General features: G+C 36.0%; 1 protein-coding gene across 47 annotated transcripts in view; it reads right to left on the reverse strand.

Annotated features, from left to right (window-relative positions):
* The window catches only part of NRXN1 (neurexin 1), a 607,983-nt gene that overhangs the window by 286,656 nt on the left and 305,125 nt on the right, over positions 1–16,202 (reverse strand). The gene's annotated exons all lie outside the window — the stretch shown is intronic.

Below are 16,202 nucleotides of genomic sequence, written 5' to 3' on the forward strand. Positions count from 1 at the left end.
TGGCTTTGTGGCTGAGCCAAGGCAATTCTCAGTGCTGCGAACAAGGCACTAAAAATGCCTGCTAAAAATACTTTGTAAAACACAGTGAGAAATGATTTTGTTTGTAACTCAGATCAACTTTGTTCCTCTGGAAGATGACAGAGCAAGTGGTATTTTAGAAGTAGAGCAAGGCCTGATAGAACAAAACCTTTACATTTCAAAGTAGTTTCTCTTACTTGAATTTGTTCTTTTTGTATTTTTTTTTTTCTCACAGTGAATTAAAAATTAATCAATTGATAAAATATTTCATATTAATGCATTATAGCACTTAAGTCAGTGAACAGCATAACTGAAATGCATAATGAATTGATTAGTCCAGGTATGGCATTTTGTTACACAACAGCTCAGACATAGTAGGTGGATATAATTTCATACAGTAAGCTAAAGTTCCAAAATCAGCCACTAATAACACAGCAGAATTTGAGGACATAAACACTGTACAGTAGAGTCCTACACTCTGGAACAGGTTGCCCAAGGAGGTTGTGGATGCCCCATCCCTGAAGGCATTCAAAGCCAGGCTTGATGTGGCTCTGGGCAGCCTGGTCTGGTGGTTGGTGACCCTGCACATAGCAGGGGGGTTGAAACTGGATGGTGATTGCAGCCCTTTTCAACACAGGCCATTCCATGATTCTGTGATTGTATGATTCTACATCTGATCTTCAAGTTGTTCTTCCACATCAAAATAACTATTTCCTTGCAAAATGAACGCGTACATTTTTCCATCATTTCACTTAGAGGCAGATCATAAAGTGTAACAGTGAGTTTACCTCATTCAGTTCTACATTACTTCATTCTTTCCCATTTCAATCTGCCAATAAGAATGAAAATGGGTGGGAGAGGAGCTGACTTCATCAGTTTTAAGTTGTTTCAGATTTTTTTAAATGTTGAATTCGCATGTACTGTCAAATTCACACCGTGCTCTATCACAACACAAAGAAGTGACAGTTAACTCCCTGGTAAGTGCATGTTTTGGTGTCACCTCAACTCAGACAGCAGGTGGAATGGTGCTACTATTGTATAGCCAGTCAAATATTGTATTTCTGGATTTCATTTGCAAGACATAAAACCCAGGAAAGAGCCTTTAGACAAATCAAGCAGTTCTCTGATGATTAATCAAAGGAAAACACAATCAATGGATGTTCTGAAAATTCACGTGTTTTTTTCTCCCTCTACATTTAATTTCACAAAATTCTATGGATGAAATAAAAGAGCCATTGCCTCACCCCAGCTCCACACCTATTCTCAGTCATGTTACTGCTGGAAAATTAAAGTACTCTTCAAAATGCACATAGCATCTACCCAAGTGCTGGGTTTAATTTCAGAGTTCAGCACTATCATTTACAGAATTATTATTATTATTATTTTTCATCTATCTATTACTGTACAGTCATTCTCAGTAAAAAAGGCAAGCACTTCTCAGCACACATATTCCTCCCTCTGGAGTTTTCTTCCCTTGGAGAAAGCAATTGTTTGATCTAACTAAAGGATACATGAATGATATGTCTCTTTAACATCTTTTTGTAGGGTTTTACACCCTGTTTCATTTCATTTGCCATACTGTAAAGGTCAGTGTCTGAAGTTGTCCTCAGAAGATTCACCCCTCAGAAGGGGTGTCCAAACCCTTACTTAACTAAACAGGCATCCTGTTCTATGGGGGGGAAAAAAAAAGCTGTTGCTTTTGGATATGTGAGATCGCTAATATTGCTAAAGGCATATCCAGGAGACATGTTCTACCAAGTGTTTCCATGTGTAGAAGATAGTCTTCATATCTTAATGGTTGTCAACCCTGTGTGTGGCAGAGGGATCAGAACTAGATGACCTCTGAGGTCCCTTCCAAACCAAGACATGATTCTATGATACTCACTACTGAATACGTAAGATTTACGTTCAATTTATATTTTATTTACCAAAGCATTAGCATGTAATATAGAACAGGACTTGAAGAACTTGTACATTAAGCTTATACCTTTAGGAATCCAAATCACCACCAATGATTAGATCAGTTCACATAAGAATTAAAATTAAAATTAATCTCTTTCTAAGTATTCAATAGGAACAAAAAAAAGTATTTTCTAATGCTATCTGACTTTTTCATGATTCTTTTCCTCTTCTCTCCTTCCAGTCCCAGTTCTCCCTTACATAAGCATAACCACATTACAAGAGCACTATCTGATCAACTTTGCTTTTGCCCAGTTTCAGCTTCATCCATATTACTGTAGCCTCCCCAGTGCCTCCAATTTAATGAAAAGCCCTGCAGCCTAAATGTCATTGCCATTCTAGATTCCTATTTTAAAGCTTCAGCTCTGCAAGGCCTCACAGAAAGCTGGCTTAAGCACAGCTGAATGCAGGTTTGAAGTTGTTATGGAACAGCAACTGATACCTGAGCAATAAATCTCTGAAGACAGGAAAGCAAAGCAAAAATGTCTGTCTCATCAAAATGGGCAGAGACATGGAAGAAAGGCTGGACATTTGTAAATGATGCTGGGTCTTTCTTAAGCAAAACCAGAGTTTAAAAATTTGACAGATTCTTTTCATCATCAAGCTTCTGGATATATTTCAAAAAAGCTAAAGATCTTTTTCGAACTTCTTGAAACAAATCATTCTGATATTGAAGTAAGAAGGCTTTTGGATCAATAAGTGAGGGAAGCAACGAACAGCAACAATGAAATGCAGGCTCAATTAATAAAAAATGGATCTCAAAATGACATTTGACTTTTCAAGTGATTATTTCTGTGCACAAAAAAATACCTGCAAATGCCATCCTTTCTTTCTGTAGTTAGTTGCAATGAAAAAACTGCAGACATCCAATGAAAACCTTGTCAAAGTTGAGCTAAAAATGTATCCCTCCTGTCTTTTCCTCTGGCAATTTGGACATTCATGTCAAAGTTATGTAAGGGGCAGAGATAAGAAAATTCACATATGGGAATTCATACACTCAGTTTACTACAACATATGGCACAGTAAAAAGTGAACATGTGTTCACTGTTCTTCTCCTTTATTATTTTTTAAAAATTTAGGAGCCATATAAGTAATGTTTGACTGTATATGAACTTTAACACGTTGGTATTGACTTATTGGTTAATAAAGTAGTCATTAACATGGCCAAGTACAGTAAATTCATGAAGGGATATGGAGGTAGTTAGCTAAGCCAACTCTTCACATCAGGTGACAGTGAATTCCATCAATGGACACAGGGCTTCTGGTAGCCCCTATTCAGAGTCTTCTAATTCCACCTACTTTGCAAGACTTCAGTGATTGCTTTCTCATAATAACTTAGTGACTGACTTGTATGGAAACTGCTGAATCACAGCCTGAACCTCTTATTAACCACCTGAGGTAAGCAATATGTCAGCCCTGGGAGCACAGGTGAAGGCCATTCTCCTGTGCTTCCAGAAGGGGTGGAGCCTGGCTGCACCTCTCCTAGACCCCAGTTAAGAGCTGATTACCACTGGGAACAAGCTTTTTTGGAGAATGCTCCTTGCAGAGACTTTCAGCAAGCCCAAGATAAGGGTAAACTCCAACCATTCTTCTCTAACATAACACCTTGTTTAGCCTAACTCTTCTGTATGTTTCCTAGTTATAACATTGGTATATTCATTGATTACACACTGACTGCACAGCAGTCAGAGTATAGCATTTCTGTTTAGCTAGTATTATAAAGTTCTACATATGTTACTTACACATCATGTTATGTATGTATGATATATATCATATATACATATACATATACATATATATATATATATATATATATATATATATAACTTCCAAAGGCAATAATTAATTGCATATCTTTCCTAAAATCAAAGCTGTTTCAATAGTATCTAACAGAAGTTGCACTTTAATACATAAAGCTGTTTATTTACATGACAGAGTCAGAGACAACTCCAATGCATCAGCACAACTGCCTGAGGAGATTGCCAAGGAGCCAGATGCTGCTACTGGAAAGTCTTCCAAGGCCTAACAGCTGGGTCCCATTACTGCATCCAAAACTGCACCCCAATAAATAAGTAAATGAAAATCTAATGTCATAATCTCATCTCTGTTGCAAAAAGCTCTCGTGTTAACATCAGAAGTATTGAGACAAGTTGTATCTTTTCTCACACATACTCTTGTAGTCTACTCACATAGTCGTGCTCCTAATTTGCCTCTTCCCTTTCTTCAAACCTATGACTGTGCAGTTAAGATATGAAGGAAGCAATTCAAATAGTGGATGTGTAGAATCATTTTAGATACCTACCTCTTACCTGCCACTCCAGAAGGGGGCACAGCATTTCAATAGGTTCTGCTTCACCTCTAAAATCACTTGAGATTTTTAAACATGAGTAACCAAATAACCTAAATAACCTCTCAAATAGTTGTCACATTAACTCTAGTAATAGCATGAAATATAGTCTTCATGCAGAGCAGTTTATGGGACTTACAAAGGAAAATAACTATCTGCCTTACTTTCCTATTTACTCAAGTCACTAGATTAGTGTAGCTACAGAATGTCACTGCTCAGGATAAATATCTAGATAGGAAGAACAAGGGAGTCCTATTGAAAAGTAAACTCTCTTCTTTAAATATGACATTGGAAATATATTCCTTCCAAAGAATGCTTCTGCATTGTATGTTTTCTCACAGATATTCTCATACTTCAGCCACACACATTACCCCTCATCAGTTCCTTCCACAACCCTACAATTTGACCCTAGGTCAAGTTTGATGTCCTTAAATACTGATAGACCATAATAGCTTTACATCATCAACCTTTGTAAATGACTGAAATTTTGAATACCTAGAATGTTGCAATGGAATGTGCGGAGACTGTGATTTGTGACTGCAGGATTCAGCAATGAAGTATTAAATCTATCTTTTTGTGGAATCTTTAAAAAACAATCAAACCAAGCAACTATGACACAAAATCTCCACAGGAGCAGAAAATACAGTTGTGTGGATAATTTTATTTTCCTCGAGTGAAGTAGCAACCCTCTCCAGGTGTCTGTTAAGCATTACATTTCCTTTATGTTATTGGAAAGCCAGACAAGATTAAGGAAGAAAAAAACAACACTGTGGAGTACATGAAAAGGACTTAGGCTTAGTTAGCAATGCCAACAAAGAAAATGGAACGTGGTTCTTTCCTGCAAAACACGGTGTTAGAAAAATGCTCTGAGCTACAGGTTGTTCAAAGAGGTTTTACTTATGTAAACAATTATGTGGGCAATTCTGCTTCATGAAGTTTTAAAGCTGAGTCATAAGGAGTCTGTGGAAAACAGTGATAATAGTTCTAGATGAAAGTTTATTTTTGAGAGAAATTCTCTATGGGGAACCTCAGAGACATAAAGCAGCGTGTCATGCATTTGGAAAGGTGGTAGCTGAAATGCTGGTCAGGACGATACTCTGATATTGGATGCATTAGGAACAAATATAAACTATTCTTTAAAACTCACAGAAAATTGAAGCACCTGTTTTCTTGCAGTTAATATTCCAATTTATCACTTTCTCTCTCCATATGGTTATTACAGGATCTTTCATAATGCCTGGCTAAAAATAATTCCATGAGTTGAACTCTTTAAATCTGAAAGCTTTACACAAACTGAAATTAGCTCAAAAGATATTAACTCATTGAATGATTTATTCTAAACAAGGACATCCTTTTCTTTTCTCCAGATGTTTAGAGTATTTGAGAAAGGTTTTTAAATGAGCCTTTTAAAATATCACATTATATTTTTTGAAGCTTTGCTGTGTAGTCTAATGGGAGGAAGAACAGTGATTAATTGTAGGTTGCTGTCTTGCATTCCAAAATAGCAATTTTCCAATTTAGATCTGTTGTATATTTTTGTAAGAGTGCAATTTATATTCTCCCTCCTGTGACTTCCCAAGTTAAGACACAATTTAGATTTAATTCCACAATATTAGAATTGAGGAAAATGAAGCTCTTTCTATTAAATATTCAAGCAAAGGACGTGCTTCGGGCATGCCATAAATCACGGTTGTCAGATCCTTCAAAGGAATCACTCTGTACAGTTACCTTGTCTATTATTTAGAAAGCACAGGCATTAAACAAGATAATTCAGCAGTACTGTATCTGATGCACATATGGTTGTCTCCCCTTAATCTAGGGCTTTGAAAGGACGATCTATTTTCAATTTAACTCTAAAATTTTAGTTTGATTACCTCATAATTGCAGTGCATTTTTAGAGCCTTTTGGGCTTCTGCACAAAGAAGATCTGGTGGGTTGATGATAACTAATGAACCATGTCAACGGAGTGATGCTGGACTATTAAATTCAAGTCATAACTCACCGTGAAATTACTGAAGCTTTAGGTTAGCCTTTCCTTGTTCTAAACATTCTTTTCTAATGGAAATTTTCTATGAAATCAGAAGAGATTCTTAAATTTTAAGTACATTTTTAATAGTTTTTGATAACATATTAATTCAAAACTCTGTGTCAGGAATGTGTCATATGATCCTTAATGTCTAAAAGCTACCACTTTTTATGATCCACTTTCCCAAAGCAATTCATTTGAGCATAAATGTTCGTTTTCCAGTAACAAATAGTAATGGAACATCACATCTTATATGGCACAAGGAAAGCTGAGCTCCTGATTTGAAAAAAAATCATGTTTAGTGAGATCCAGTTGAAAAACCAAGGACTTTAAAAGTGGGAAAACATACGACAAAATGGAGGAGTTGTTTTGCAGAGGATGAAGTAGATCGCTGAGAAAACAGAGGCTGGGACAAGACTGGCAGGAAAGATTTACTGAGGAGAAAAGATGATAATAATTGTATTTACCAGCTGAAAGGAAAATACTGTGGAATATGAATCAAAAGTATGTATTAAAAATGATCTTAAGTAATAATAATTATCACAATTGTCTGATAATTACTATTCAATTATTCACTATAAGAATTAAAGATTTAAAACTTCATGTACTGTTTAAAACTCCTTACAATATTCAACTACGTATGCTTTGACTATATCATCATCTAAAACATGCAATTACAGCTGGAAAAACTTGGCTGAATCTGTCTCATGATACCATATAAGTACAATGTACGCCTCAGGCTGGACTTTTCACCTTAAATATTGGTCTGATTTATGAGCCTTGACACCTACAGAGCTTAACAATAATCTCACCAATTTTCTTAACTGAATTTATTCATACAAATTGCAGTTGCACCTTTGACTCACACTCAAATCCAGTTATTATCACCTCACTAAGGTGATATCTCTGTCTCTAAATTAGAGATACTTGGATTGGAAGGCTGGACTATTTGGTGGAATAAGAACTGGTTGCAAATTCACAATCAAAGGGCTGTGTTCAATGGCTCTATGTCCAGGTAAAGGATGTTGATGAGTAGTGTCCGTCAGGGGTCCATCATAGGACCTGTGTTCTTCAACATCTTTATCAAAGACATAAATAAGAGTGGGAATGAGTCCACCCTCAGCACGTTTGCTGATGACACTAAGCTAAGCGATGTAGTTGATAGTACAGAAGGAAGGGACGCAATCCAAAGTGATCTGGACAGGCTTTAAAACTGGGCCTGCAAAAACCTAATGAGATTCAGGACATTGCACTTGGGCTGGGGCAACCCTATATATGAGCACAGACTGGGAGAACATACTGAGAGAAACACCACAGTGAAGGACTAGGAGCTATTGCAGCAGGTCCAGAGGCAGCTAAAAGATGACCAGAGGACTGGAGTATCTCTTATGCTAAGACAGGATGAAGGAATCCAGCTTATTTAGCTTGGAGAAGAAAAGGTTCCAGGGAGACCTCATTTGAAGCCTTCCAGTACTTGAAGAGAGTTTATAAACAAAAAGGGGACTGAATTTTTACATGGTCTGATACCAACAGGATACAGGGCAATAGCTTTAAAATAAAAGAGGTAAGATTTAGGTTACGTTAGAAGTATTTTATTTTATTTATTTTTTTTTTATCAGTGAGTGGTGAGCCACTGAAAAAAGTATCACAGATAAGTTGGTTTTGAAAAAGTCAAACTGAAATGAGGCAAGGAGTCATGTAGACAATTTACTTCAATGTTTTTTAATTTTCAAAGAAGTGGGCATGTGCATTTGTCTTATGAATATATTATCTAACCCTCAGCAATCATTATCCAGATAGTGGCAACCCTCCGGCAAAAGTAATTGCTTACTGTTTGCCTAGGTGTTACAGCACCAAGGCACTGACGTCTGTATGTCCTCACCACTATTCTAGGCAACAGTGGTGAGAATTATATTTTCCCTTCAGCTTGCAAAGAAAAAAAAAAACCAAAAACCTATATGCATTGTAAAAACTAATTACAATGACTAATCAAAAAGAGAACCAAAATAGGTGCCCGTTGGTTGATGAAATAAAGAAATTTAAGTAGATAAGTATGGATAATTTCCTGTTAGAAAGCAGCAGAATTTGGATCACAGTGGCAGCTCTGTGCATCTTTTCTATACTGATCTAAAATTATTAAATAATGCTTTTTTTCCACTGGATATTACTTTGTAACCTAATTTTTGTTTGGCACTGACAGTTTCTTTATTGTAAATGTCCTTGTATAGTAGGACCAAGTTCAATTCTGTTTGGTTCTTTCAGGAAGAACCCCAATTCAAAAGGACTGCAAAAAGAGGTAAATGCAGGGTATCTTACTAAGTCACCTATCTGCCTTAATAGACAGCTAGAAGAATATGTTTCTGTTTGTTTGTTTATGCATTGTGCTTTTCATCTACACAAGAGATATATATTGCTAGATAGGTGTGTGTCAGTTCACAGCCTAAATGGACAGCCTCCTCATATCTTTGCTCTGGTTGTCCATACCACTGCATTCACGTCCTTAACAGTCAACTTCAGAATCTGCCACAGTGTGCAAAACTTCCCTAGCAACAACTGAAGGAAAAAGAATTATTTATTTATTTTTTTCTTGTACTTGCTATAGCTTTATATCATTAATGAAAGAATGTGAGAGAACAATCTTGCTATTGTATATCAAAAGAGCCTACTGTCTGCTCCTTGATGTGTTTGGATATTAATAAATTCTGATGTAATAGGTAACTAAGAAAACTGTGAAGAGAATTTCACTGTTTTCTGACCTCATGGACTTTCTTGATAATTAGCTTTAAAATATTCCTCAGGGATCTTGAGATTCAACACTTGACTACAATGGCTTCTGTACTGCACATGACAGTCGTTCAGGGCAACTGGGAGACTGGTCCCTGAACAGCTACAACCTACTTTTTGTTTCAATTTGATCAACAGAGTGGTTGCCAGCAAAATCCAACTTATATATTAGCATAAATATATGGAGATCTGAAAGCACTGCTATATACAGAACATGTAAATTATTTACATCTAGTCAACCCAAATGACTGCAGATACTGTAAGAAGCACAGCTGCTGCTGGTGCTAGAACCTTGAAGCTGTTTCTTATTCGAATATTCATTATTACACTCCTGGAAGACTGTAGGGGAAAACACAGTAATAAAAGTATATTCTGTGTTTTGTAATCAGTAAACAACGTAAGTACAATAGTATGTGGAGGATATAGAGCAGCTGCTCTTTCCAAATGAGTGCCTAATTGTGAAATATTTAGACCTCAGCACTATGGTTTCCTTAACAGTTCTTCTTGTTAGGGTAGATTGGATGCCCTTGTGCTTTTTTTAGATTTTCTGAATTTCTTTTTTTTCCCACTCACATGGTACCACAGGGTTTAAAGCAAACACTCATGGAACAGAAGATGCATATAACAACTTAACAATAATGACCTACATTTCTACAATGCTTCTTATCCCAGAGCATCTCTAGACTCTGGGATTATAACATGTGTGGGAATTTACCACTGTGATGGGATAATATACCCATGGCAAAGCAATTGACACTTTTTAGATTAACACAGGAACACAAAATATATACAACACCTCCAGCTCCGAGACAGAAGAATGTTTTCCAAAAATGTTGTGCTTAGCAAAGTGTACTCCCGAGTGCAGTCTTAGTGCACTTAAAACTTAACATCCATGTTACCTAGGACTAGTAGTCAAGAACTGCTTCTAATAGAAAGCATGTCTGGTGATAAGATTTCCCTGCACAGCTGCAATTCACTGATTATGGCTCTGCACAGGTAGATTCCTAAATCAGTGTGTGGTCATGATAGGGGTTCTATCTAGCAAGTTGCATTTGATTTCATTCAGAAGCCGACAGAATCTGCTCGATAATGAAAAAAGTCTTGTTTTAAGAACTTACTGTTTCCTTCAAGCATCAAAAAGTGTCTGCATTCATAAATACAGTGACCAGAGTTCTAGAGCTTTTAACTCTGTTCTTGACCAGATCATAACATCCTTCAGAAAAGAAACATTCCATCTATTTGAATTATACTGATTCTGTCAGTAGCAACAAATACAAGCAGATTTATCAGTGAAACATAACAAAAAAGATAATTCTTACTGCTCCCAATGCCTTATAAAATCTCTAGAGAGATGGAAAAAAAAAAAAAAAACAAACCCAAAAAAACATTATTCCCCAAAACAACTGTTATTTTCACAAAATTCACTGAAATGTTTAAGCAATGTTTTATGGACTTCAACGATTGTCTATACATCCCATAAAAATAAATAAATAAATAAATAAATAAATATAAGTGATTCAGCAGAAATATTAGGGTTCACATCCTATTGTTATTTGTAAAGAAAACAGTTGCCAATATAACTTCAAGTATTGCAGTGATTAATGATTTTTGTGTTGATAAAAGAGAATGAGATTCCTTGATATTCTAACATATGGAACTCAGAATGTGTCATATATGGTGCTAACTTCTGCATGGATCTTAACAGCAAAAAGGCAAACTCTGTACTGCAAGCAAGTGTTGATGTTCATCATGAGAAAGCTGGAATGAAGTGTTTGAACATCTAAAGATGATCTGGTCTCAAAGCAGAACTGCCTTCAAGCTGCTTCCTATTGAATTAGATGACCAAATTTAACTGCTATGGATCAACTTATAAGGGATTCTGACAGTCACCAGAAACGACACCAAAAGACAAATGAGTGTTTATCCTGAAATGCCCATTTTCAAAGGAATGGTTATATACTGATCACCATGTAGTACCACAGGTCACCCTTAATACAACTTTGTGCTCACATCTCCATACTCTTACCATTTTACCCTAACATGGAGGGTACTATCATATGTACAATGGTTAAGAAAGAAATATTATATCTAAAGCTGCGATTTCTCAGTGCTTGACACTATTTTTGTATTCTATCATCTTATACTTTACTTTCTGCCCAAACTGTTTCCAAAGAGTAACGGAAGGAAACATATACAGAAACACAGAAGGGAAAAAACAAACAAACAAAAAACAAAATCAACGAGATATAAGGAAAAAAAAAAATCAAACTAAGTGTCCTGGATAAAGTTTTAGCTTTTTTGTACTTGCAAAATACCTCAGGTAAACTTCCATACTTAAGGATTCTAACACAGTGAAAAGTCACATTTTCTTTCCCATTCCACGAATAAGTAAGTCAGTGTCACCTAGATCTTCTGCAGTCAACAACAAAACCACTTTTCTCTCCATCCCACTGATGGGTGTTTTTTGTTTTGTTTTGTTGTTGTTTTTTTTTTTGTCTGGTATCATTCATTTTGCACTAGACATATTTTCCAACTGCAGTTTCTGACCTGCACTACAAATAAAGCTGCATTCACAGCCATCCAGAAATGTGTTAACAGCATGACAGGTTTCATGAAAAGCAAGTTTTATCTGAGCTACAATGCTAGATGTTCTGATAGATATTTAATGCCTATGTCATTTCATTTATATTTAGCTAGGTATTGAAAGGAGTTGGTATTATAGATTATTTTAAAATTATTAAAGTATATCAAAAGTTATTTTTGTTTTCTCCGTTCTTTGTTATTATTGCTTGGAATCATTTGATATAGTTTTTAAACTTCTGTATCTTGAAATGTAACAGAGGAATTAAAAATTAATAAATAATAGAGTTGTCTTGACAGAGAAACACACAATAGCCCTCCTTTTTCTTTGCTTCCATTTTAAAGAGAATAATGTTCTAAGGCATAAGTATCATAAGGAAATTGATGAATAAAAACCAGAAAGACTACCAAACTGTATCTTCTGTAATGAATTTTATAGGAGCAATTGAGGCTGTTCACAGTTTCTATCCTCACTGTTAGTATGCCATTTTGGGGAACTGGGGAGGGGGTTTAAGACATTTCAAGTGTGTTTTCCTCAGAAAATAAGTCCTGAGGACTAGAAATACTTCTAAACAACATGAAACCTTATACACAGGCAAGTCTCGTCATTTTGTTTGTTTTAAACTCTGTCAATAATGTTTTTGAGTAACTCTACAGGCAATAACTATGAAGGGGGGTAATCTACTGAAAAATATGATTTTAACTATTATAGTTTATTTAATTAAAACAGAGCAAATATTTAATTATAGCTGACAGTTAATCTGTTCTTTCATTCTTGTTTTCTCTTCTTTTCTCTTTTGTCTTAGCCTTATGTTCACTGTTTTAGCATTTTCTGTTACTGAATTATGTTTTTTAGCTACCCATTCCTTATCAGCCACCATCCTTCTGCTATCTGCCTTTTCTTTAATCTTACTTATGTTTCTTTTCTCTCCTTTTCTTCCACCTTCACATCATTGTTTTTCCTTTTTCATAGACACTTCTGTCTAATTTGTTCTGTTGAGACTTTCTCTGTAGGATTTATAAGTCCTCATTTTTCAGCCAGATGTTCTTAGCATATGCCGAGGTGCCTTGTGAATCATGGCTTTACAGATACTGAAATTCTCTTAACATTCCTTTGGCATAGACATGATTAGGGAGAAAAAAATAAAGCTGACCTCCAGTGTAAAACTAGAGTCTGTAAAGTATTTTCACCAAGCCTCTGTTATCATGGATTCACAGTTAAATAGGTAAACCCAGAAAAGAAAGGTAAGACATTTATTTTACAACATAAAGTCTCAGTCAGAAATGTATGAAATGCAGAGTAAAAATGCACTACAGAGTCAGTGCAGAAATGCAATGTATATGAAATGTCAAAAGGTAGCTAGCTATACAAGTGACTGTGATTAGGACCTAGTCAGCATGACATGTGGCTTTGTTAGAAATTTTAAGTTAACTACCACTACAGACAGGACCAGTTCATGTAGAAGACAGAACGGAAATCAAAAAGTCATGATGCATTCAAAGTACCTTTAAATGAGAATAAGACAAATAATAGTAAACAAGGTATCACCGATTCCTTTTAAGCTAAGCACAAGGAATAAAACTTGAACAGCACTACACAATGTGAGAAATGTGAATAAAACACATCTAGAGCATCCATGACCGCATGGAACTACAAACTTATGCTGGATATTCTGGCTGCTTACATCTATGTCAAATTATAAATTCTTTCTAAAGGGAAAAAAGCTAGTAGAGGCTTAATACTGTCTCTTAATGGTGAAAATGGGGGTAAATTTTCATCATTTAAGAGAATCTTGAAAGAAAAATTACCTTCAAAAAGCTTAAAATTAGGTATGCAACGAGTTCAAAAAATGGAAGATTTAGGCAATTTATCTACATCCCTCTGAAGGTTATCTCGTCCCCCGAAAGAGTCAAAAGCACCTTCCAGTTAAGTATCACCAAGATACTTTCTAAGATCACATTCCACTCTTGTATCCAGACCATTGATAAAAATGTTGAACAGGACTGGTGCTAGAACTGAGCACTGGGTAACACTGCTGTTGATCACACACCAGTCAGATGAAGCTTCATTCTCTATCACCATTTGAGCTCTGCCATTAAGCCAGTTCATCACCCAGCATAGCCTGACCAACTCACAGTTTGTCTGACACGATGCTGTGAGGTAAGGAATCAAAGGTCTTAACAAATTATAGCCAATGTCTTCCCTTCATCATAAAAGAAAAACAAAATACCAAGGTAGGATTTTCTTTTTATGAACTCATAATTACTGTGCCTGATAATAGCTCTGATCTTTAAATGCCTTTCAATATTGCCCAGGACAGTCTTCACAACAACTCCTTCCAAGCAGTGATGTTAAACTAACAGGACTGTAGTTGCCTGGGTCTTCTCTCATACCCTTTTTTTTGTAGATGGATATAACACTGGCTAGCTTCCAGTCAGCAGGAGCCTCCCCAGACTCTCAAGGCCTTTGGTCTAGCTATTTATTGCTGCCAATTTACATGATCATTCAAGAAAGAAGTCAATTGGGTATTCTGTTAACAAACATTCCCTAAAATAATAAGCAAAGAAATGAAGACAGTGATGGAAAACTGTTTAAAGAACAGGTTGAATCTCTCTGGAACTAATAAAAAAGAACCTGAACAAAAAAATAGAACTAAATGAAAGCAAGGGATAGATCTTCCAAGAAACAGTCATAATTTAGCAGTGAAAATCACTTGAAAACACAGTGGTGAAAAAGAAACATTTACACCCCAGAAATCAGAACTTGCGCATTTCTGCTTAGGTGACAGTGACAAGCACACTGGAGTCAGTAAAGCGTATCTTCAAGATCACCTGAATGAACAAGGGAGCTACAGTTCATTGGAACAGAAATTCAAATGTGCAGAATCTACTCCTTGTCTTAGTAGGATTTGCTACCTAATAGCCGTGTGCCAGATAAATACTACTGAACTACTATAGTGTATAGTAAGTTAGTGCTATTCAATTAGGACACAAAAGTGTTCAAGCTTTGAATATCCTACAAGTTTTCTGGCTCTGGTCTTAACAGTTAAGGTGATAATTTCTCCAGCCAATCAAGCAGCTAATTGACAACCTGGACAGAAAGCACAGGAAAACTGTACCATAAAGTAAAACAGAACAGGCTTCCAAATATAATCCTCTTGTAGGATTAGCTATTTTTTAATTTATTTCCACCCCCCTCCCCCCCCCTCCCTTTTTTATTCTCCATGTTTAATTTGTTTCAGAAAAATAAACTTAACTATTTTTACACTTGGAAGTACCTTACAGTCATGTTCACCTTTAGTCACAGTAATTCAGATTGATACTCTTCCTAAATGGCATATTCTTTGAGTGGCAAATGATTTTGAGCAATTTCCGTGATAGCAATAGTCTTCTCACAGTCCTTATACAGAGTTATTTACCTATTTGTCTTCTCTCATCTCCCCATTAATGGAAACAAAGATTAAACATTTCAATTTCCCACTTTTTCATTTCCATTAAAACTGTTCCTTATAAACAGTGCAGATCTTGGGAGTTATACTTCAGATCTTTACGTCAATATTTTTAAGAAAGCTACAAATAAAGAAGAATGCATTCATTGTCTCCAGGGTGCACAAACATCATCTGATTTCTTTAATATTTTGATTTAGATACTTGGGGATGTATCTAATAAGGACTCCTTAGAGAGAAATTTGCACAACTTCTCAGATGTGTAGTGGCAAGAAGAGAAAAAAAGACCACAGAGCTGTATAAATGCTACTATGGCACATGCCTGGGAATACTTGTGCCTGAAACACACAATACAAACTATCTGCTCTGTACTGTCAAAACTGAAGTGCTCTGGGATACATTCAGGAAAAGGATTTTAAGTTTGCTGCAGAGTGCTTTAACTTGTATACTGCTGAAGGCCCCCATTTGCAGTTATAGCCTGCCTTTCACTTCAACCTTCCAACTACTCGTTCTGAGGCTAGATTGTGAATATGGTTTCACTTGGTCTCCCAGTTGTTCTTATCCTTGCATCCTTGCACTGGTGCACTCTGAATCATTTTTCTTTCTGCCATAGTCTCTGAGATAGTGATTCTTTTTGATATTTAACTTATACAGTTTCTTCTTTATCCCCTCAACCCTGATGCCTTGTAGCTTCAGTTTCCAGCTCTGAACTGATTCCAATCATCACTTCTCCCTCCTGCAACCTTCCAAACTGTTGAGTCTATGCTTGAATGAAGAAAGAGAATATCAATTATTCTAGTATCTGACAAAGAACAGGTGTGTATGGTGTTTAACAGTTAATTAGTGTTCAACACTTATATCCTAATTAATGAAAATTCAATTGAAGTCAAAATTGCAGTTCTGTCATTAAGCAGATAACACCAAGAAGGCTGAGCAAGTACTGAGGAAAGATATGATCTTACTGAAGAAAAAAAAATTGGACACAGTCATCAACATTACTGTGATTCCCTGCTATACGGGACAGGATACCTGATGAGAAAA

Source organism: Coturnix japonica, chromosome 3 (assembly GCF_054131305.1).
Source record: "Coturnix japonica strain WE chromosome 3, WE-NBRP24, whole genome shotgun sequence".
In the NCBI taxonomy this organism is placed as follows: domain Eukaryota; kingdom Metazoa; phylum Chordata; class Aves; order Galliformes; family Phasianidae; genus Coturnix; species Coturnix japonica.